The following is a 23,930-nucleotide window of genomic DNA, read 5'->3' as shown; positions in this document are numbered from 1 at the left end:
CAGCCAGGGCTTCTAGCTGGTCAGGTAAGGTAACTAAAGTTTTGGCCACTCTCTCAATGTCATCTGTGAAGTCTTTGGATAGTGTATGGTAGAAGATGGTTGGTGAAGCAATTCTTCTTATCCCCATACCTATCCCAGCCATGATTCCCAGACCAGCTAGTAGGGGTATAAACTGGATGACTCTTTTTGACCTTGTATGTGCTGCCAGAGGTATGGTGAGAGTCTGGTTGTTAGGGACAATATTCATCTGGGGAGTGAGGCAAGCTAAGGTGCAGATACCCATCTAATTGACAGGTAGACACAAGTAAGTATCTGTCCCACAAAGAAAAGGCCTTGATGGCTGCATTACCATCTGTTACAGCAAGGGACACCAAAAGGCTGCAAAGCAGCCTGCACATAACAGGTAACTGAAGACTAGCAAAAGGGTTTCTCCCCATCTTTGGGTTGTCACGGCTCTAGCAACTGAGCCTATCATGAAGGGGCGTCAGTTATTCTGTGGAGCAGTTTAGTTAGTAGGGATAATCGATCGTAAGAGACTTCTAATAGAATGAGTCTTCCCATTACAGTGAGATAACAGACAGTTAACTGCAGCTTCTGACCCAAACACCAGTCCTGGGGTGTGACTGAAACTAGTCCTGTTGTGAACAGCACAGAAATAATAGTAATCAGGGATAGAGTCCAGGCTTGACAATGAAAATCCATTGATATTTTGATAGCCAGATCCTCAAGCTTCTGTCGTGTGTTGACCAGCCAGCTGCCAGAGTGTGGCTGGAGCAAGTCTCAGCATCCTTCATAGGTGAGGGTCATTGTTTTTGTAAAGAGACCTTGAAAATGTTTTTGGGGTCCTGAATTGCTTTCCAGGTGTCCTCATTATAGGAAGCCGCTGCCTTCTTGACTCTGGTGTGGTGGATCCAAGGGATGAAACTTAAAACTTTAATAGTAGTAGGGGTTGGCAGGATGACCACGTGAGGGCCTGTCCAAACTGGCTGAAGTGGTTCCTTTTTCCAATCTTTAACCCATACCTTATCTCCTGGCTGATAGGGATGAATCCAATTTCCCAGTGGAATGGGTATCCTTTCTCAGGTTTCTTCGGCGATATGGTGGAAGAATTTCCCAGGGCCTACACCTCCAAGTCAGCTAGTTGGTGGTATCCTTTGAGCTTTTTTATCACTGGGGGTGATCTCCCGTATAAGATCTCAAAGGGAGAATAACCTGGGTCCTCGCGGTGCATTTACAGAGGGCGATATGAGTCCACAGACTAAGGCAGCTTTTTCTAGCGTTGTCTGGGCGTTGGTCGGGGAATATTCTTGTCCTACTTCTACTTGGAGAAGCAAACTTAACAAGAAAGTTGAAGATATGTGGCCCAAAGATTAATAGAAGTAGAAAAGCTGCCGATGCACAACTAGGAGAACCAGGTCCAGACACTGGTCCGTGACATTGGTTTTTCTCTAGGTGTGAGAAGAGGCAACAATTTGGACTCATAAAAAGGTTGCCTGAAAACATCTGACTATCTGAAGGCCTGTTTCTCTGGGTTTTTCCCAGAGCTCAGAGTGCCTAGTTATTTGTCTCTACCCTTAACTCCTTTCAAGGGAGTGTTGAAGATCAACATCTTGTGGTGGTCATGATTTAATCTTTGTAGAGACAGCTGGCAAGGACCAAATTCCAGCTGATAGTCATTTTTATTTGATGGGTTAAAGCCTTACCTGGGTACAGTGTTAATGCCCTCACAATGAGTTCTCCAAAAAAAAAGGAAAACAGAAAAATCATGTTTCATTAAATATTAAGTTCTAGTTTTGTTAATTAAGTTCTGTGCTACTAAGACTCACTTCCGAGAGTTCTTTGTTATGTTATATTGCTACAAGGTTTAATTAAATTATTTAAAGAAGACACCCTTAAGATTGTCATAGTCATACTTGACTTCATAGTCATATTTGACCATGTTTGGGGGGCATTTCATGGACATTGTGTCCCGCAGTGCTGGGAAGGCTCATTCCCAGGTCTAACAAAGATTCCATTGACAGGCCACTCAATGTGTTGTCACTAGACTAGGCCTTGTAAGTAGCAAAAGTCTCTGGACCATACCTGTCTTACTAGCCTGCTGCTACAGGAAAATGTTCCCTCTTGTTTCTTCCCATAATTAAATTTACATTATTACAATTATTGAACTCATATGGAACTGCACATTAGCATTTTATCACAGGCTCTGTGACACATTTGGTAACATAAGAAATAATCTTCTGAAACAAGCTACATAGAAAATAATATAGCTAGCAGTTATTAGTAAGGTCACAAGCAAGAATTTAAGTCAAGAACTTTCATTGGGTATAGCCCGGTATACCCCAGGTCACCTGTGTCAGTTAAATGATTATAGCCAAGTGTTAATCTCCTTGTTGTACATCCTGGAGCATCTGACCTTTATCCAAAGACTGGTTGCTGAGGTAAAATTTAGAAACAATCTTAAGAGTGTCTTTTTAAATAATTTAATTAAATCTTTTAGCAATATAACAAGGAACTCACAGAAGTGAGTCTTAGTAGCATGGACCTTAATTAACAAAATGAGAACTTAATATTTAATGAAACATGATTTGTTTCTTTTCTTTCTTTTTTTTTTTTTTTGGAGAACTCATTGTGAGGGCATTAACACTGTATGCAGGTAAGGCTTTAACCCATCAAATAAAAATGAAGTCTATCAGGGAACTGGGAAAAGCTAAGGGGCCATCTTGGATTTCCCATAGCCTTGGATCGTTGATGTTTAGCTGTTGTTTATTTATTTTTAATTTCCTGATGTAAGAGCAGACTGCACCATGTTTTAAGGACGTCAAGACAGTAAAAGTCTAACCTTGAAGGGTTATTTTTGTTGAAGCAGAATGAGCTTTTTCTACATGTACCATAATCTTAAATAATGTTTATTTATGTTACCAAAGTAACAAAAACATTTTAAAAACCAATGAAAATCACTTAAAGGCAAAGAAATTTATAGTCTGTTTTTGAGAGCTGCATTTTAAGAAAACTTTGTTCTCTAAACAGAGAGAAGACCACATTCCAGTCTGGTACCAGCTTCCTGTTAATAATAAAATGTGTTTATCTGTTTAATCTTATAAAGTCTTTTCCATAAATCTTGAACTAGCTGTATTCTTCTAAAGGCATGAGAGTAAAATAATAGAAGGCATGTTTAAAATCTGATTTTATTGCAATTGACAAAGAAACCTGGTCATAACACTTTAATATGATAACTAGAATTATAATTAACCATATTTTATCAGGGCATATCAGATCTGTATGAATTTCACATAATTTTAGGATATCTATATTAGTAATATCAGTCATACAGTATAACCTGTAAAGAATTTTTCACCCCTTTAACAGCACTTCCCATGTAATTTAACATGTCCAGGGAACCCAGGTAGCTTAATAATTCTTTGGGGTGTCTCAGGGGCCCTCTGAAGCATCCCAAAGTTAGCTAGAAGTCAAGTTATTTAGGAAGTTTTGCCGATAAATATCAAAAGGTTTATCATAGTCAGGCAGGATCATGTAAGTTACTGTGAAATAATAATTATTTACTTAGCCAATGTTAACAATAGATTTCAAAGGTTAATATAGAAGAGATCAATTAAGAGGTAAAGGAACTTAAATCTATTATCAAAAGCAGTTCAACATCTGAAGAAACTATGTCTTCTTAACAGAGAGAAAGGCCAAATTTAAGTCTTTGCACCAGCTTAATTTAAACTCATTTAGGTAAACCTCAATTAAATTTATTTTAAATCTAGTCCTAACCATGCACAAAACATTTTTACAGGGTCCACTTTCCACAAACCTTTTAATCACTTTCTGTAATAGCCACCTGCAAGTCAAACCTACTTTCTTTTCCCTTTATAAAATGTAATTTTATTTTTATATCTTCTTTATTTAAAACACACATCCTACTTTCTTATTAGATTAGCAAACAAACATTGATACTAGATATTTAATACTGAATATTTCCCAGTTCACATGAATCTGAAATTTTTTTAGGTTTTTTTTTTTTTTTTGTATTTAGAATTCTTTGGTTTTTATACACGTATTTTTCTTTAGGGCAATTAAATTAGAACTCATTTACAACTTCAACAATATTATCAGAAAAAAGACATACACTGAGACATACATAAATCCAGACAGACAGACTGAGAGAGATCTTATAGTTTTCTATTTGAAATTTAAAATATCTCTCTGACACCACCTCCCACTTTTTTCCCCTTCTGTTTGAAGTTCTAATTTGCCCAAGGCTGAGGTCTCAGGCACAGCTGACTGTATATTTCAAGGACATGGAAAGGGTTAACTTCAAGCTTTTCCCTGGGCAGGTCTTTTAACAAGCTAGCTGTTCTTAATTGCACACGCAAAAAGAATTGGTTTTGTAGTTTCCAAAAGTTTCTTTCAAGTTTCTTTTCAATCAGCAATCACACACTCACAATCATTCAGAGGCTACCACAATGTCTCCCTTCCTCCCAAGTCCCCAGGTCTCCCTATCTGATGCTCCCTTCCTGGGAGCCCAAGGAGGTGATCAGTCTCCTCTTCTAGCCAATGGGGTAGGTTCCTGCTTGGGGACCGGCCCCAGGGCCTTATCCTATCCTGTGATCATTCCTAGTGAGTTCATCTGTCCCTCTAATGAGTTCAGCTGGGCTCGGCCACCTGTAAATTGGAACACCTTTCCAAAGGAGAACCTAGAATACCGTCAGGTGGCATGCCTCCTCTATCATCTTGGGGTTCCTTTGCTCCAGCACAGCTGAGCCAACCGTCTGGTGTCTGAAGTGGCCAGCGTAGTTGGAATCTCACTGGAGCCTCCAGACATGTTACAGAAACCAGTACTCGAGAAACCAAGCACCATGTTCAGAGAGTTGGAGAACTCAGGTTTATTATGCGAGCGGGCGCAGAGGATTTAACACTCCAAGCTCTGAGCCCCAAACAAATGGATTACAGAGTTTTTATAGACAGACTGTAGTGGGCAACACTAGCTGTTAATAGGCTGGTTTAAACCAATGGGTTTTGCGTGCCCGGGAACAGTGATGGGGATGCCTGACCTGGACAGGCATGATTAAGCAGGTTCGCAGGGACTGGGCGATCGCAAACTGCAGGATAATGGTGAGTGAAATAAACTCCACTTCCTAGTGGTGCATGTCCCCACTTTCTGAGACTACGTGACCTACGTGATCAAGACTTTGCAAGGGCCAAGCTGAGTTACAGAGGCAGAAGGAGGAGGAGGTCATGTAAAATTTTAACTTTTCCTCTTCAACCACTCTTAGCCTTCCTGTAGGATTTTAATGGGGAACTTTTTTGAAACTGGCAGATGGACTCTTAAACTGATGGAGTGGCTCTCCTAGGTGGTGAGACCCCAAGGCCATAAAAATTGCTCTGAAGCTGAATTCACACAGCTCAGAATCCGCCTTGAAGGTGAACGGTGGTGCATTGTGCATATCTTAGCCAGATTTTGTGAAGAAGTCTCCCACTGTCCTTGTCCTCCCACTGTCTCTTGTCTGATACCTGCCCCTCACGAAGGTCACGGCCATCACGGAGCCTAAGGTTACATGTGCAGGTGTTCAGGCAAGTTCCATCAGGTTGCTGGTCAAAATCCTGGCCTTCTCTGCCCACAGAAATTAAACAAAAAACACAAAGATAGAGTGGGCAGGCAGTAGAAAGGTGGCTTTAATTCTCAGCCAGCAGAGAGGAGAACAAAGTAGGCTCATGCCTCAAAAAGAGACCCCTGTCTATGAGGAATCTAGGGGCTGATATAATCTAAGGGCTCCCAGTCAGGAGTCAGTGATGAGGAACAAAGGTGTTAGGATCTTGATTCCTTTCTCTTGCATCGCTTCAAAGTCAGTCATAGACTGGCTCAGTAGCACATCCATTGAGCCTGGCAGTTCAGTGACTCAGTGGCCTTCTTTCTGATATGTAACTATAAGGGGAATGGTGTTGTAAGGGTAATCACCAGATACAGGATATATTTAGCATAGAATCGAAGAAAAATAGGTGTGAAGTGTAGCTCCTGAAGAGTTAGGGGGCAAAAAATAGTTACAGACATGCAGAGTTCAGAACAGTTAAAGTAAAAAGAAACTAGGAATGTTCAGGCCTGCTCACTGTTCTCTTTATCTTCTTTGTTCTCAGGAAAGGGATAGAGAAAAACTTATTTTTTTTCCCAACATATGGTCCAGAGAAATTTCTTTGTCTAAACATATAACATTTACAACAAAAGACCTTTAAAAATGTGATTGCTGCTAGATGGTTGATGGCATTTTGAGTCTGGCACAGCTCAGAAAACTCACGTTCTTAACAATACAAGGACTTGTCTGAAATCACACCATAGCATCACCTAGGTACTTCCATAGCTGCTTTATTTTGTTTGTGCCAGAAGTCCTCTTGGAGGAGGTCGCCATTAACCCCGCTATAGGGCTGCCAGGCGGGCGATCCACAAACTGGAGAGCAATTACACCGAAGAAGTTCTGGCACTCCTGAGAAAGCTCTAAGCCCCACAATAGACTTCCCAACTTGGGAATCTGACAAAAGGGATTGAGAATCTTCAGGGAAACTGACTTTGAACATCGGTGAGATGTCATTACAGAACTTCCACAGAACTGGGAAAACAGAGACTCTCAGAGGGCAGAAACAAAACCTTTGTGCACCAGGACCCAGGAGAAAGGAGCAGTGGACCCACAAGAGACTGAGCCAGACTTGCCTGTGAGTGTTCGGGAGTATCCAGTGGAAGCCTGGGTCAACAACGACATGCTGTGGGGTTAGGGCCACTTACAGCAGCAGTCCTGGGAAGCATAGCATGCTGGCACAAATCCTCTTGAAGGAGGTTGCCGTTATCCCAATCATAGTTTGGTCCCAGGTCAAAATACAGGGTAGGAACACAGCCCCACTCATCAGCAGAAAATTGGATTAAAGGTTTACTGAGCATGTCCTTGCCCACCAGAGCAAGACCCAGTTTCCCCCATGGCCAGTCCCATCCACCAGGAAGCTTGCACATGCCTCTTATCCTCAGTCATCAGAGGGCAGAGAGAATGAAAACCACAATCGCGCAAAACTAAGCTAATTGATCACACGGATCACAGCTTCGTGTGACTTAATGAAACTATGAGCCATGCCATGTAGTGTCACCCAAGATGAATGAGTCATGGTGGAGAGTTCTGATAAATGTGGTCTACTGCAGAAGGGCATGGAAAATCACTTCAGCATTCATGCCCTGAGAACCCCATGAACAGTATGAAAAGGCAAAAAGGTATGACACTAAAAGACGAACTCCCCAGGTTGGTAGGTGCCCAAAATGCTTCGGGAAAAGAGTGAAGAAATAGCTCCAGAAAGAATGAAGAGGCTGAGCCAAAGCAGAAACACCAGGCAGTGTGGCTGTGTCTGGTGGTGAAAGTAAAGTTTGATGCTGTAATATCATTGTATAGGAATACTATTGTATAGGAACCTGGAATGTTAGGTCCATGAATCAAGGTAAATTGGAAGTGGTCAAACAGGAGATGTCTAAAGTGAACATCAACATTTTATGTATCAGTGAATTAAAGTGGATGGCAATGGGCGAACTTAGTTCAGATGACCATGATATCTATTAAAGTGGGCAAGTATCTCTTAGAAGAAGTGGAGTAGCCTTTATAGGTGCCATTGGAGTCTGAAATGCAGTACTTGGGTGCAATCTCAAAAGTGACTTAATGATCTTGGTTCATTTCCAAGGCAAACCATTTGCTATCACAATAATCCAAGTCTGTGCCCCAGCCACTGATGCCAAAGAAGCCAAAGCTGAACAGTTCTATGGAGACCTCCAAGACCTTCTAGAAAAATTAAAAGTGAAAGTGAAGTCGCTCAGTCTTGTCTGACTCTTTGTGACCCCATGGACTGTAGCCTACCAGGCTCTTCCATCCATGGGATTTTCCAGGCAAGAATACTGCAGGGGGTTGCCATTTCCTTCTCCAGGAAATCTTCCCAACCCAGGGATTGAACCCGGGTCTCCTGCATTGTAGGCAGACGCTTTACCCTCTGAGTCAACAGGGAAGCCTAGAACTAACACACAAAAAAAGATGTCCTTTCCATCATAGGGAATTGAAATGCAAATGTAGGAAGCCAAGTGATACATGGAGTAACAAGCAAGTTTGGCCTTGGAGTCTAAAAGGAAGCAAGGCAAACTTTAACTGAGTTTTGCCAGAATGCATGGGTCATAGCAAACACCCTCTTCCAACAACACAAGACATGACTCTGCACATGGACATCACCAGATGGTCAATACCAAAAAAAGATTGATTATATTCTTTCCAGCTGAAGATGGAGAAACGCTATATAGTCAGCAAAAACAAGACCAGGAGCTGACTGTGGCTGAGATCATGAACTTCTTATTGCAAAATTCAGACTTGAGTTGAAGAAAGTAGGGAAAACCACTAGACCATTCAAGTGTGACCCAAATCAAATCCCTAATGATTATACAGTGCAAGTGAGAAATAGACTCAAGGGATTAGATCTGATAGGCAGATTGCCTGAAGAACTACCATCACAGATTTGTAACCCTGTACAGAAGACAGTGACCAAAACCATCCCCAAGAGAATTAAATGCAAGAAGGCAAACAGGTGTCTGAGGAGTCCTCACAAATAGCTGAGCAAAGAAGAGAAGAGAAGGGCAAAGGAGAAAAGGAAAGATATACCCATCTGAATGCAGAATTCCAAAGAAGAGCAAGGAGAAATAAGAAGACTTTCTTAAGGGAACAGTGCAAAGAAATAGAGGAAAACAACAGAATGGGAAAGACTAGAGATCTCTTCAAGAAAATTAGAGATACCAAGGGAACAATTCATGCAAAGATGGGCACAATAAAGAACAGAAAAGGTATGGACCTAACAGAAGCAGAAGAGATTAAAAGAGGTGGCAAGAATACACAAAAGAACTGTACAAAAAAGGTCTTTATACACCAGATAACCACGATGGTGTGCTCACTCACCTAGAGTCAGACATTCTGGGGTGTGAGGTTAAGTGGGCCTTAGGAAGCTTTACTATGAACAAAGCTAGTGGAGGTGATGGAATTCCAGCAGAACTATTTCAAATCCTAAAAGATGGTGCCGTGAAAGTGTTGCACTCAATATGCCAGCAAATTGGGAAAACTCAGCAGTGGCCACCAGACTGGAAAAGGTCAGTTTTCATTCCACTCCCATAGAAGGGCAATGCTAAAGAATATTCAAACTGCCACACAATTGCACTCATTTCATATGCTAGCAAGATTGTGCCCAAAGTTCTCCAACCTCAGCTTCAACAGTATGTGAACTGAGAACTTCCCCATGTACAAGCTGGATTTAGAAAAGCAGAGGAACCAGAGATCAAATTGCCTACCTCCGTTGGGGCCTAGAAAAAGCAAGAGAGTTCCCAAAAAACATCTACTTCTGTTTCATTGACTACACTAAAGCCTTTGACTGTGTGGATCACAACGAACTGTGGAAAATTCTGAAAGAGATGACAATACCAGACCACCAAACTTGCCTCTTGAGAAACCTTTATGCAGATCAAAAAGCAACAGTTAAAACCAGACGTGGAACAATGAACTGGTTCCAAATTGGGAAAGGGGTACATCAAGGCTGTATATTGTCACCCTGCTTGTTTAACATATGCAGAGTACATCACACAAAGTGCTGGGCTGGATGAAACTCACGCTGGAATCAAGATTGCTGGGAGAAATATCAATAACCTCAGATATGCAAATGACAGGCTTCCATGGTGGCTCGGACTGTAAAGATTCCGCCTGCAATGAGGCAGACATGGGCTCGATTCCTGGGTTGGAAAGTTCCCCTGGAGGAGGGCATGGAGACCCACTCTGGTATTCTTGCCTGGAGAATCCCCAAGGCCAGAGGAGCCTGGCAGGCTGCAGTCCATAGGGTCGCAAAGAGTCAGAGATGACTGAGTGACTAAGCACAGCACAGCATGGAAATGACACCACTCCACGGGCAGAAAGCCAGGAGAAAGTAAAGAGCCACTTGATGAAGGTGCAAGAGGAGAGTGAACAAGCTGACCTAAAACTCAGCATTCAAAATACTAAGATCATGGCATCCAGTCCCATCACTTCATGGCAAATAGATGGGCAAACAACATAAACAGTGACAGACTTTGTTTTCTTGGACTCCAAAATCACTGTGGACTGTGACTGCAGCCATGAAATTAAAAGACGCTTGCTCCTTGAAAGAAAGCTGTGACAAATCTAGACAGCATAGTAAAAAGTAGAGATATCAGTTTACTGACAGAGGTCCTTCTAGTCAAAGCTATGGTTTTCCCAGTCATCATGTACAGCTGCGAGAAGTGAAGTGAAGTGAAGTTGCTCAGTTGTGTTCGACTCTTTCCTCCCCATGGAATGTAGCAGGTCAGGATCCTCTGTCCATGGAATTCTCCAGGCAAGAATACTTGAGTGGGTTGCCATTTCCTCCTCCAGGAGATCTTCCCAGCCCAGGGATCGAACCTACATCTCCTACATTGCCAGGTAGATTCTTTAACACTGAGCCACTGGGGAAGCCTGACTTCATGTAATACGTTGCACAGATCAGACAATCAATATGTATTTGTTAAATGAGTTACATGCACATTACTTCATAAAAGTTACCTCAGCCATGCCTGACAGAGATAACGGAGTTTAGTCTAAAAAGGCAAATATAAGTGAGAAAATGTATTCATGTATATTCTCTTTTATATACAAACATACAGATCCTTTAAGAAATTAGATATTTTATTCTAAAATCTCTATATATTTGGTTATAATGAGTTCTATTTTAATAAATAAAAGTCTTAATTTTGAAACAAATGTTTTATTTTAAACACTTACCTTTTAGATCTTATATCTGATGAATCAAACTGGATATTCATAGGTCCAGGATTTATTTCATGATCTCCCTCAGGGATGAGAAGATGCCTAGGATCACTATCCATTTTTGCCATTTTTCTCAGACTCTAAGCACTAAAGAAATCAGTCCTGTAATAAATCAGAAAAGAGAAATAATATAAAGTTTAATATAAGAATTATTTTACTACTGATAGGTAATACATTTGCATGTACAAGAAATAAAAAAACACAGGAATTTGCTGAAGATATCTTAATGAGATATATGTCTAAAATACTTATATCATCAGAAATTTGCTAAGTTGAAAAGAAGTTACTACTTATTTTCCAGCTTAATAAAAAAAGAAGCAAGGCAATCCATTTCCAGTAATAAAACAGATTAGGCTATTTGGGCTCATTTTCCTGACGAAAACAACTGAAAATACTGGGGAAAATATAAAAAAAAAAATTTTTTTTTAAATAGTAAGGAAAAGCAGACCATTTGTAAGTGAATTTAAGGAACCTAGAAAGTAAGTAGCTCGAACAAGTTGGTTCCGTTCTGAAGGTATTTGCTGTGCCAGGAGAAACTGTGCTGGGGTTTTCAACATCTTGTGGAATCGCAGGGAAATAAAAGACAAACACCAAAATTCATCCAAAGTAAGGAATGAGTATAAGATATCACCCCCATCCCTATTTTCAATACAGCTGTGACTACAGAGCGCTTCACCATCAGATTAGGAGTTAACAGGAAGAAATTCCAAAGAAAGGCAATGCCAAAGAATGCTCAAACTACTAAACAACTGCACTCAACTCACACGCTAGCAAAGTAATGCTCAAAATTGTCCAAGTCAGGCTTCAACAATATGTGAACCGTGAACTTCCAGATGTTCAAGCTGGTTTTTGAAAAGGCAGAGGAACCAGAGATCAAATTGCCAACATTCACTGGATCATCAAAAAAGCAAAAGAATTCCAGAAAAAACATCTATTTCTGCTTTATTGACTACACCAAAGCCTTTGACTGTGTGGAGCACAATAAACTGTGGAAAAGTCTTCAAGAGATAGGAATACCAGACCACCTGACCTGTCTCCTGAGAAATCTGTATGCAGGTCAGGAAGCAACAGTTAGAACTGGACATGGAACAACAGACTGCTTCCAAATAGTAAAAGGAATACATCAAGCCTATATAATGTCACCTTTCTTATTTAACCTCTATTCAGAGTACATCATGAGAAACGCTGGGCTGGATGAAGCACAAGGTGAAATCAAGACGCCGGGAGAAATAGCAAAATCCTCAGATACGCAGATGACACCACCCTTATGGCAGAAAGTGAAGAAGAACTGAAGAGCCGTTTTATGAAAGTGAAAGAGAAGAGCGAAAATGTTGGCTTAAAGCTCAACATTCAGAAAACTAAGATCATGGCATCTTGGTCCCATCACTTCATGGCAAATAGATGGGGAAACAGTGGAAACGGAGGCTGACTTTATTTTCTTGGGCTCCAAAATCACTGCAGATGGTGACTGCAGTCATGAAATTAAAAGATGCTTACTCCTTGGAAGGAAAGTTATGACCAACCTAGAAAGCATATTAAAAAGCAGAGACATTACTTTGCCAACAAAGGTCCGTCTAGTCAAGGCTATGGTTTTTCCAGTGGTCATGTATGAATGTGAGAGTTGGACTATAAAGAAAGCTGAGTGCTGAAGAACTGATGCTTTTGAATTGTGATGTTGGAGAAGACTCTTGCGAGTCACTTGGACTGCAAGGAGATTCAACCAGTCCATCCTAAAGGAGACCAGTCCTGGGTGTTCATTGGAAAGACTCATGTTGAAGCTGAAACTCCGATATTTTGGCCATCGGATGCGAAGAGCTGACACATTTGAAAAGACCCTGATGCTGGGAAAGATTGAAGGCAGGAGAAGGGGAGGACAGAGGATGAGATGGTTGGATGGCATCACTAGCTCAATGCACATGGGTTTGGGTAAACTCCAGGAGTTGGTGATGGACAGGGAGGCCTGGTGTGCTGAAGTCCATGGTGTCAGAAAGAGTCGGACACAACTGAGCGACTGAACTGAACTGAAAAGTGCCTCACTCCCTCACAAGAGAATTGCAAACAAGTTTTCTTGACACTGACCACAGCCTGTGTGTGTGTTAGTATGTTTCTGTGTGTGTGTCTGTGTAGAGGGAAATCTTATACACTACAAACTGAACCTCATGGATTTGCAAGGTGATCAAAGAACACTTAAAGCTATGAACATAATTTCAGGTTACTTGCTTGGTAGAGCTTATAGTTAATTGGCTGAAGCAAATGTAAATCTTTTCCTTGAGAATCCAGAAAACACTGATCCTAGGCCTCACAAAAGGCTTGCAAACAATTCTTCAAGAACAATGAATACTACACTGTCAAATATAAACCAACATATAAAGAAACAAAATGCTATTAGTGAGAACCAGAAGAAACAGCTTCACTAAGGCTTCAACCACATTCTTATTATCAGAATAAAATTATAAAACAATTATGCTTCCTACCTTTAAACAAATAAAGGAAAAGTGGATATTTTCAAAAATTAACAGCATGCTTGAAAAGGACTAGAGTGAACACTTAGGCCCAGATAAATAACAACAAAGAAAAAAATAATGAAACTAAACATAATAGCCAAAATTTAAAACTCAATGGATGTATTTGAAAGTTGAAGAGAGGGTGCTGGCAACATGGTAGAATAAAAGCTACCTTTATCTGTTCCTTTCAAAGGACAACCAGTAAAACATCTATAACATAACAAAAGTGCCTCCACCCAACACACTAGGATGCTGGAGAATTCCACACATCTGTACATCTAAGAGTGAGCAGACTAGATAGAATATTTAGAAGAGGGGGAAACTGAGGGAGGGAGAGACCAAGGGAAGAGTGATGGTGGTGCCTGTAGTCCTAGCCCTCCAGCTTAGCAGCTGAGACTGCAGCTCCAAAAGACTGGATAGCAGCAGGGGAGGTGGGCACACGACTCCTGCCTCAGAAGCTGCCATGAACACAGAGGCCAAGACAGAGAACCTTACAACACTTCACCCAGCATAGGTGCCGCTCTCTTCTCCCTCCCCCTGCAATGTCAGAGCCTGTAATTCAGGACATCCTGGATATGAAGTAAGGGACCACCATCCTGGCTAGAGCAGAAGGCAAGGCACCAGCAACCCTGGAGGAACAAGAAGCAATAATGAGTGCCCAGGGTAACACTGCCAACGGAGGTGATGGAGGATGGAGAGTGAAGATTCAAATATAACTACAGGTAGTTCAGGTAAGAGAAATCAAAAGATTGTGCACCACTTACTGGAAAAGAGAAGAAAGGCCTCTAACTTCTAATCTATTGAATCTGTTATAATCAAGCCAAAAGGTGTTTGCCACTTGAAATTTGTCTGTGGAGAAACAGTTCATTAGGCACCGTGAACCATAGTAACACTGCGCTGCTGATGTTGCTAAGTCGCTTCAGTCGTGTCCGACTCTGTGTGACCCCATAGATGGCAGCCCACCAGGCTCCCCCGTCCCTGGGATTCTCCAGGCAAGAACACTGGAGTGGGTTGCCATTTCCATCTCCAATGCATGAAAGTAAAAAGTGAAAGTGAATTCACTCAGTCGTGTCCGACTCTTCACAACCCCATGGACTGCAGCCTCCCAGGCTCCTCCGTCCTTGGGATTTTCCAGGCAAGAGTACTGGAGTGAGTTGCCATTGCCTTCTCCGAACACTGCACTACAAAATGACAATTCTCCAAAAACTAAATGTAAAGTAATGAAATATTGTGACCTAATTGAAACAGATTCAAAATATTTGTCATGAAGAAGCTCCACAAAGTACAAGAAAACACAAAAAGGCAGATTCAAAGAGCTCAGGAATAAAATTAATGAGCAGAAGTAATACTTTAACAAAGAGATTTAAACTGTAAAATAGAACTAACTGAAAATTCTAGAGCTGAAGAATTCAATAAATGAAACGAAGAATGAATTACAAAGCAACGGAAGTAGAGCAGACTGGATAAAAGACAGAATTGGCAAGCTTGAAGATAGAAATCGAGAAAGAATACCAGTAGGAGAGGAAGAAAATAAGATATTTTTTTAAATCAGAAAATTCTACAAGAGCTGACTGACTCTTTTAGGAAGGACAACATTAGGACATTGGGTTTCCCAGAAAAGAGAGAAGGGGACAGAGTTTATTTAAAGAAATAATAGCTGAGAATTTCCCAAGCCTGTGGTAAGAACTGGATATACAAGTCTATGAAGCTAGGAGAACACCTAATTACCTCAATGCAAAAAGAACTTCTCTAAGACACATCATATTAAAACTGTCAAAAGGGGTTTCCCTGGTGGCTCAGTGGTAAATGATCCATCTGCCAGTGCACGAGATATGAGTTCCATCCCTGATCCAGGAAGATGCTACATGCCAAAGAGCTACTGAGCCCATGCACCACAACTATTGAGACTGTGCTCTAAATCCTGGGAGCCACAACTACGGAAGCCCACATGCCCAGGCATGCATGCAACAGTGATGAGGAGCCCTTGTACCACAACTAGAGAGCAGTTCATGCTTGTTGCAGCTAGAGAAAGCCCATGCAGCAATGAAAACCCAATAAAGCCATAAAAAATAACAACAAACAACTGCCAGAAGTGAATCACGAAGAAAAAATTTTAAAGGTAGCTAAGGGAAAAAGGATAATAACCTATAATGGAACCTCCATTATACACAGAAAATCCTACACTGCCACCAGAAAACCACCAGATGTCACTGATGAATTCAGTAAAGTTGCAGTATACAAAATTAATATACAGAAACCTGTTGTTAATTCCACACCCTAATAATGAATTACTCAAAAGAGAAATTAAGAAAATAAGTACATGTACCACTGCATCAAAAAGGAATAAAAAATCTAGAAATGAACTTATCTAAGTAGGCAAAAGACCTGTACTTGGAAAACTACAAGACACTGATAAAAGGGATTGAAAATGCACAAATAGATGAAAAGATATACCATGTTCGTGGGTTGTAATTAATACTGCTAAAATGACCATACTACCCAAGGTAATCTACAGATTCAATGCAATCACTATTAAAATACCAAGGGCCTTTCTCACAGAACTATAGAAAAATAATTTTAAAATTTGTATGGAAATACAAAAGACCCTGAATAGCTAAAATAATCTTGAGAAAGAGAACAGAGTTAAAAGAATAATGTTCTTTGGCTTCAGACTATACGACAAAGCTACAAAAACAAATAATAATAAAAATCACAACTATGACATAGGCACAAACACAGACAAACAGATCAATTAAAGAGGATAGAAAGCACAGAAACAGACTTATGCACTCACAGTCAATGAATCTATGACAAAGGAGGCAGGAATACACAATGGAGAAAAGAGTATTTTGCAAAAAGTGGTGCTCAGAAAACTGGACAACTACATGTAAAAGAATGAAATTAGAACATTTTTTCACACCAAATACAAAAATAAACTCAACATGGACTAAAGACCTAATATAAGACTGGAAACCATAAAAACTCCTAGAGGAAAACATAAGCAGAACATGCTAACATAAATCACAGCAGTATTTTTTTTATCTGTATGCTAAAGCAAGGAGAAGGAGATGACAGAGAACAAGACAGCTGGATGGCATCACTGAATCAATGGACATGAGTTTGAGCAAACTCCGGGAGATGGTGAAGGACAGGGAAGCCTGGCATGCTGCAGTCCGTGGCATCACAGAGAGTTGGACATGGCTGAGCAACTGAAAAACAAATGCTAAAGCAAAGGAAATAAAAGCAAAAATAAATATGACCTAATCAGACTTAAAAGTTCTTGCATAACACGAAGGAACCAGTGACAAAACAGACAGCGTACTAAATGGGAGAAAATATTTGCTAATGGTATGACTGATAAGGGGTCAAAACTCAAAATATATAAACAGCTCATACAACTCAACGAAAAAATCAAACAACCCAATTTAAAAATGGGCAGAAGACCTGAATAGACATTTTATAAAGAAGACATACAGATGGCCAACAAGCACAGGAAAAGATGCTCAATATCATTAATCATCAGGGAAATTCAAAACCACAATTAGATATCACCTCACACCCATTAGAATGGTTATCATCAAAAAGGTAAGAAATAACAAGTCTTGGTGAGCATGCCGATATAAGGGAACCCTTATGCACTGTTGCTGGGAATGTAAATTGGTGTAACCACTGTGGAAAACAGTATGAATATTTCTCAGAAAAACTAAAAATGGAACTACCATATGACTCATCAACTCCTCTTCTGGGTATATATCCGGAAAAAAAAAAAAAATGAAAACCTTAATTAAAAAAGATACAGGTACCTCAATGGTTAGAGTAGCATTACTTAAAACTGTCAAGACATGGAAGCAACCTAAGTGTCCATCAACAGATGAATGAATGGATAAAGAAGTTGTGGTATATGTACAACGGAACACTTTGTTGTTTATTTGCTAAGTTGGATCTGACTTCTTTGTTACCCAGTGGACAGTAGTCCATTAGGCTCCTCTGTTCATGGGATTTCCCAGGCAAGAATATTGGAGTGGTTTGCCATTTCCTTCTCCAAGGGATCTTCCCGGCCAAGGGGCTGAACCTGGGTCTCCTGAACTGGCAGGTGGATTCTTAACCACTGAGACACCTGGGAAACTCTAGATATTTCCTTAGTAAGTAAGTAGGTGGCAGTCACTCAATCATATCTGACTCTTTGTGACCCCGTGAACTATAGCACAGCAGGCTCCTCTGTCCATGGAATTCTCCAGGCAAGAATACTGAAGTGGGTGGCCATTCTCTTCTCCACGGGATCATCCCAATCCAGGTATCGAACCTGGGTCTCTTATGTTGGAGGCAGATTCTTTACTATCTGAGCTACCAGGGAAACCCTAGGCATTTCCTTACTATATCTGACTCTTTGTGACCCCATGGACATATCTGACTCTTTGTGACCCCATGTATTAGAGCGCACCAGGTTCCTCTGCCCATGGAATTCTCCAGGCAAGAATACTAGAGTAGGTAGCCATTTTCTTCTCCAGGGGATCATCCCAATCCAGGATCCAACCTGAGTCTCCTGCATTGCAGGCAGAATATTTACCGTCTGAGTCACCAGGGAAGCCCTAGTTATTACCTTAGACAGCAATAATCCTTCTAGTAGCAGTGAAACAGATGAAAAGTCAATAACCAAGTCAGAGTAGGGAAAAAAGTTACCTGCTTAAACAATGGTGGAAATACATGCTTACACTTACATGGTTCTCACTTACTTTGCTAACCAATGCTCTCCACTGTATTGGTTCCTAAACTACACCAGGATGTGGCTGAATTTACAAACAGGATTCTTTGAACTCCCAGAGATGATACTTTCACTGATTATTGAATGTTAGGAAACCAGAAAAGAGGAAAATCTAAAAAGGTTCTTAAATTTCAGTCAGCCTTAATAAAAAGTAGCAATCAGGGTTGAGGAAAATATGAAGGATATTCAGGAATTGACATAAAAGTTCCAGTTTAATCACAAACATCTATTTTTTTTCCTGAGCAAACCTGAAATTTGCATTGTCAAATTAGCCTTTGATTCCAAACAAGTAGAAAACTGATATTTCAATGATTTAAAATAAATCATGAATGAGTTCAATGTTCAAATCCAAAGTTTCCAGTGCCTTTCAGAGATTTAATAATATTCAAATAAATATGAAGAATTGTAAGAAAATGGATAATTTTCAGTTGCCTCAACTTTAAATTCACCCAGAAAGCTGTCTCAAAGGAAATTTAATATCTTTTTTGAAAGTCTTGATGAGAACTATAAGATATCTTAAAATCTGATGAATTAGGCTGAGAGGTGAACTGGAGTTTCATAGCTAATATTACAGGATAGTGCTATCAATGGTTGAGTAAACTGTTAAATATTCCAAAGCATTATTTTTGTCATAGACTAACACTAATACAGGAGACTAAATACACAAAATGACATAAACAGACATACTCACTTCTATTTCATTCAGTCCTCTGACCTTTAAAACAAAGTCCCAGATGCAAGATTAACATCAAATATAAGTCATTTAATAATGAGCCCCTAATCATTTAAGATTGGTTTTAGTATGAGGCCTCAAGACAAAAACAGCTTATTAATAACTGGCTTGCTAATACCTATGCTGAAACATTATCTCCACAAAAAGAACATAGAGAACATCAAAAGGAAGCTCCTGTAACGTCTTTTAAAAGGTATTCATTTCAATCAGTTCCAATGAGATGGATGAGACTGGAGCCCATTATACAGAGAGAAGTAAGCCAGAAAGATAAAGACCAATGCAGTATACTAACACATATATATGGAATTTAGAAAGATGCTAATGATAACCCTATATGCAAAACAGAAAAAGAGACACAGATGTACAGAACAGAATTTTGGACTCTGTGGGAGAAGGCGAGGGTGGGATGTTTCAAGAGAACAGCATCGAAACATGCACATTATCTAGGGTGAAAGAGATCACCAGCCCAGGTTGGATGCATGAGACAAGTGCTCGGGCCTGGTGCACCGGGAAGACCCAGAGGGATCGGGTAGAGGGGGAGGTGGGAGGGGGGATCGGGATAGGGAATACATGTAAATCCATGGCTGATTCATGTCAATGTATGACAAAAACCAGTACAACATTGTAAAGTAATTAGCCTCCAACTAATGAAAAAAATAAATGGGAAAAAATAAATAAAAGGTATTAACCGCGAGCATCACCATATTTCAAAGAGTGTCAGTCCTTTCCACTCCAGGTTCAGAAACTTCCTTTCACAATTCTTTGAGAAAGCTAATTTATAGTACTGGGTTGGCCAAAAAGTTCCTGCGGTTCTAAAGCAAAAACAGAAGACACATTTTTCATCATTTTTACCAAGAACTTTATTGAACAACATATTCACCAATTGCAACATATTCACCAATATGCAGATAAAACTACTCTAATGACAGAAAGTGAAGAGGAACTGAAGAGTCTCTTGAGGAGGGTGAAAAGGAAGTGAAAAAGCCAGCTGAAAACTCAACATTCAAAAAACGAAGATCATGGTATCTGGTTTCATCACTTCATGGCAAGTTGATGGAGAAAAAGTGGATGCAATAGCAGGTATTACTTCCTTGGGCTGCAAAATCACTGTGGACTGTGACTGCAGCCACAAAATTAAGGCACTTGTTGCTTGGAAGGAAAGCTATGACAAACCTAGACAGCATATTAAAAAGCAGGGACATCCCCTGCTGAGGGCAGGAGAAGGGGGACATCAAAGGATGAGATGGCTAGATGGTATCCCCTGATGCAGCGGATGTGAACTTGGGCAAATCTTTGGGAGATGGTGAGGAACAGGGAGATCTGGCATGCTGCAGTCCACAGAGTTGCAAAGAGCCGGACACAACTGGGCAACTGAACAACAAATACTTATTCTGATCATCACAGCACCTTCCACCTCCTCCTGCACACTATCATTGCATGAGTGAGAAAGGAAAGTTCACACACTTCCATGTCAATCTTACTTCTTTTAAAAAATGAAATAGGACTATTAAAATGTCTTTCAAACAGATATTTAGATTAGTCTGTGCTGCCTAATGTAAGATAGATAAATGAATAATGTACTGCTCAGCAACAAACTAGCATGGAAAAGAGTCATGGAACAAAATTTAGAGTGGAGAAGACAAAATCTGTGTCATCTGAATTGTGCAGACTTACATAGGGAAATTTCACAAATTCATTTGTTTCTTCTGGATAGAACTTAGACTCAAGCATCAATTAGCCAAAAAATGTAATCTAACCTGAGAGACAGAAATTTACATTAAAAAAAAAAAAAACTACATGTTTTAGAAATGCATGAGCAACAGCTTGCAAAGGTTCTAAAGCAACTAGAAGAGAGTATGGAGCAGGGAGCCAGATAAGCATCTTGAGGACCTCAAAGAATGGTGCAAGTTGGTTAGAAAGATACTGGGACACGTAGTCATGAGTAGGTTGGGCAAGGAACACTGTGTGGCTTTTGCTTTACATTGTCAGACCTTCTACGGTCTGTTTATATTTTTTCAGAAAATATGCAAATACATACAAAATAGGATTATGTATTCATCTTCCTCTAAAATTTTAACTATGTGTACCACTTCTTGAAACTCCAGTACTTTGGCCACCTCATGCGAAGAGTTGACTTATTGGAAAAGACCCTGATGCTGGGAGGGATTGGGGCCAGGAGGAGAAGGGGACGACAGAGGATGAGATGGCTGGATGGCATCACCAACTCGATGGACATGGTTTGGGTAGACTCGGAGTTGGTGATGGACAGGGAGGCCTGGCGTGCTGTGATTCATGGGGTCGCAGAGTCGGACACGACTGACTGAACTCAACTGAACTGAACCACTTCTTTAATATTCAAATACCATTCCTAAAAACAGAAAATATATTTAAATATATGAGGAATTTTAGAATGCTTTCTCTTTTTTTCCCAAGCCTGTATTATGTACACAGTGTGCTAATTAAAAGTCTTCAAAAATCTAAAAAAAAAAAAAAAAAAAAAAAAGGCAGGGACATCATTTGGCCATCAAAGGTCCATATAGTCAAAGCTATGGTTTTTACAATAGTCAGGTACAGATGTGAGAGTTGGATCATAGATAAGGCTGAGCACCAAAGAACTGATGCTTTCAACTGTGGTGCTGGAGAACACTCTTGAGAGTCCCTGGGACAAGAAGGCGATCAAACCAGTCAATCCTAAAGGAAATCAACCCTGAACATTCACTGAAAGGACTGATGCTGAAGCTGAAGTGCCAATACTCTGGCCACCTGATGCAAAGAGCTGACTCATCACAGAAAAGACCCTGTTGCTGGGAAAGTCTGAAGGCAGGAGAAGGGGCAGCAGAGGATGAGATGGTTGGATGGCATCATAGACTCGATGGATATGAGCTTGAGGAGACTCTGGGAAATAGTGAAGAACAGGGATGCCTGGCATGCTGCTGTCCAGGGGTCCAGGGGGTTGCAAACAGTAGGACACAACTTAGTGACTGAATAACATTCACCATTTTGTTTCACTACCTTCTGACATTTTTCGGGCAATTTTATAATTCCGTCATCCCAAAGATTTTTATCTTTTTGAGCAAGAAACTGTTTCAGGTGCTTCTTACAATCTTCCAGGGAATTGAAATTTTCCATTAAGAGAATTTTGGAAGGACTGAAATAAATGGAAATCTGAAGATGCAGTGTCTGGTGAATACAGCGAATGAATCAGACTTTCCCAGCCAAGCTGTAACAGGTTTTGTCTGGTCATCAGAGAAATATGCAGTCTTGTGTTATCCTGATGGAAGACTATGTGTTTTCTGTTGTCTAATACCAGATTCTTTTCTTTGAGTGCTGCTTTCAGTTGGTCAAGTGGGGAGCAGCACTTGTTGGAATTAATAGTTCTGTTTTCCAGAAGGAGCTCATTGTAGACACGTCCCTTCCAATCCCACCATATACACGACATCACGTTCTCTGAATGGAGATCAACCTTTGGTGTGGTTGGTGGTAGTCCATTTCACTTGCCCCATGATCTCTTTCATTCCACATTACTGTATGGTAGGTATCCAATTTTTATTGCCCATCACAATTTGTTTTAAAAATGGAATTTTCATTAAATAGAGAATTGAATGCAGAAATATGGTCAAGGTTTTTTTGCTTAACTTACAGGGAACCCAAACATCAAAGCAATTAATACAACCAAGCGGGTGCAAATGATTTTCAATGCTGGATTTGGATTTTCTGAGCATGTTGGCTATTTCCCTTATGATATAAAGTTGACTGTTCTCATTAGTGTCTCGATTTGATCACTCTCAACTTCAACTGGTCTACCTTAACATGGAACATCACCCAGCAAGTAATCTCCAGTACTGTACTTCCTTGATGGCTCAATGATTACAGACGCCACCTGCCAATGCAGGGACACAGGTTTGACCCCTGCTCTGGGAAGAGTCCCCGTGCCACTGGGCAACTAAGTCCATGTGCCACAATTACCAAGATTGTGCTCTAAAGGCTGGGGGGCACAACCACTGAGCCCATGTGCCAGAACTACTGAAGCCCGTGCACCCTAGAGCCTGTGCTCCACAACAAGAGAAGCCACTGCAATGAGAAGCCCATGCATTGCAACTAGACAGTAGCCCCTCCTCTCCGCAACTAGAGAAAAGCCCACACAGCAACAAAGACCTAGCATAGCCATAAAGAAAGAAAGAAAGAAAAGAATGTAAGAAATCTCCAGCACAAACCACAAACCATTTTGTCACGTTTCATTAGTCATGCCACCTTCTCCATACACTGCACAAGTCTATTCTTGTGTTTCAGTTGCCTTTTTACCTTTCAGGAAATAAGAAAGCATAAAATGCCAAAAATGTTGCTTTTTTCCTTCCATCTTCAATATTAAAATAGCTACACAAAAATTCATCAATTTTGATGATTTTTTTAATGCTCACTGATATGACAGCTGTTACAATACAATCTAACAGAACTGCTTCAAATGAAGTTAAAGTCAACAAAGCACTACTACAGCATCTTACAGAAAACAACCAAATGACGTTTTTGGCCAACTCAATACATACGCCAAGATGCTAGCAACAATCTGCGCTAACAGGCACTGGCTTTTCCCCAAAGAAATGGATAATGAACCCACCATATATGCATTTATGAGTGAGAATTACTAGTAACTAATACTTCTGCACATGGCAGAGTTTTAGATACTACATTTATATTTAGTTTACCAGGCTGGAGGTTGATATTTTTTTTCCTATAAATGGCCAGATAGTAAATATTTTAGGCTTTGCCAGCCATACGGTCTGTGCAACTACTCAACTTTGCCTTGTAGCACAAAAGAAAATATATAAATGAGTAAGCATGGCTGTGTTCCAGTAAAACTACATAAAAAGTACATACATTTGGCAGTGGGCCAAGCTTGGTCATAGTTTACTCACCTATCCAATACACCAATATAAAAGAAAATGGGGGACTTTCCCATTCGTCCAGTGGCTAAGAATCTGTGTTCCCAATGCAAGGGGCCTGGGTTCGACACCTGGTCATGGAATTAGATTCCACATGCCACAACTAGAGCATCCCACATGCTGCAATTA

General features: G+C 40.4%; 1 long non-coding RNA gene across 2 annotated transcripts in view; it reads right to left on the bottom strand.

The window, feature by feature from the left end:
- The window catches only part of LOC136154151 (uncharacterized), a 32,233-nt gene that overhangs the window by 6,125 nt on the left and 2,178 nt on the right, over positions 1-23,930 (bottom strand). For both annotated transcript variants that reach the window (XR_010660489.1, XR_010660490.1), the window contains exon 2: positions 10,818-10,964. This is a non-coding gene — a long non-coding RNA (uncharacterized lncRNA). The remainder of the gene's footprint in view (positions 1-10,817; positions 10,965-23,930) is intronic.

This window comes from Muntiacus reevesi, chromosome X (assembly GCF_963930625.1).
Source record: "Muntiacus reevesi chromosome X, mMunRee1.1, whole genome shotgun sequence".
Lineage (NCBI taxonomy): Eukaryota > Metazoa > Chordata > Mammalia > Artiodactyla > Cervidae > Muntiacus > Muntiacus reevesi.
This window is presented reverse-complemented; position numbering and strand designations above follow the sequence as displayed.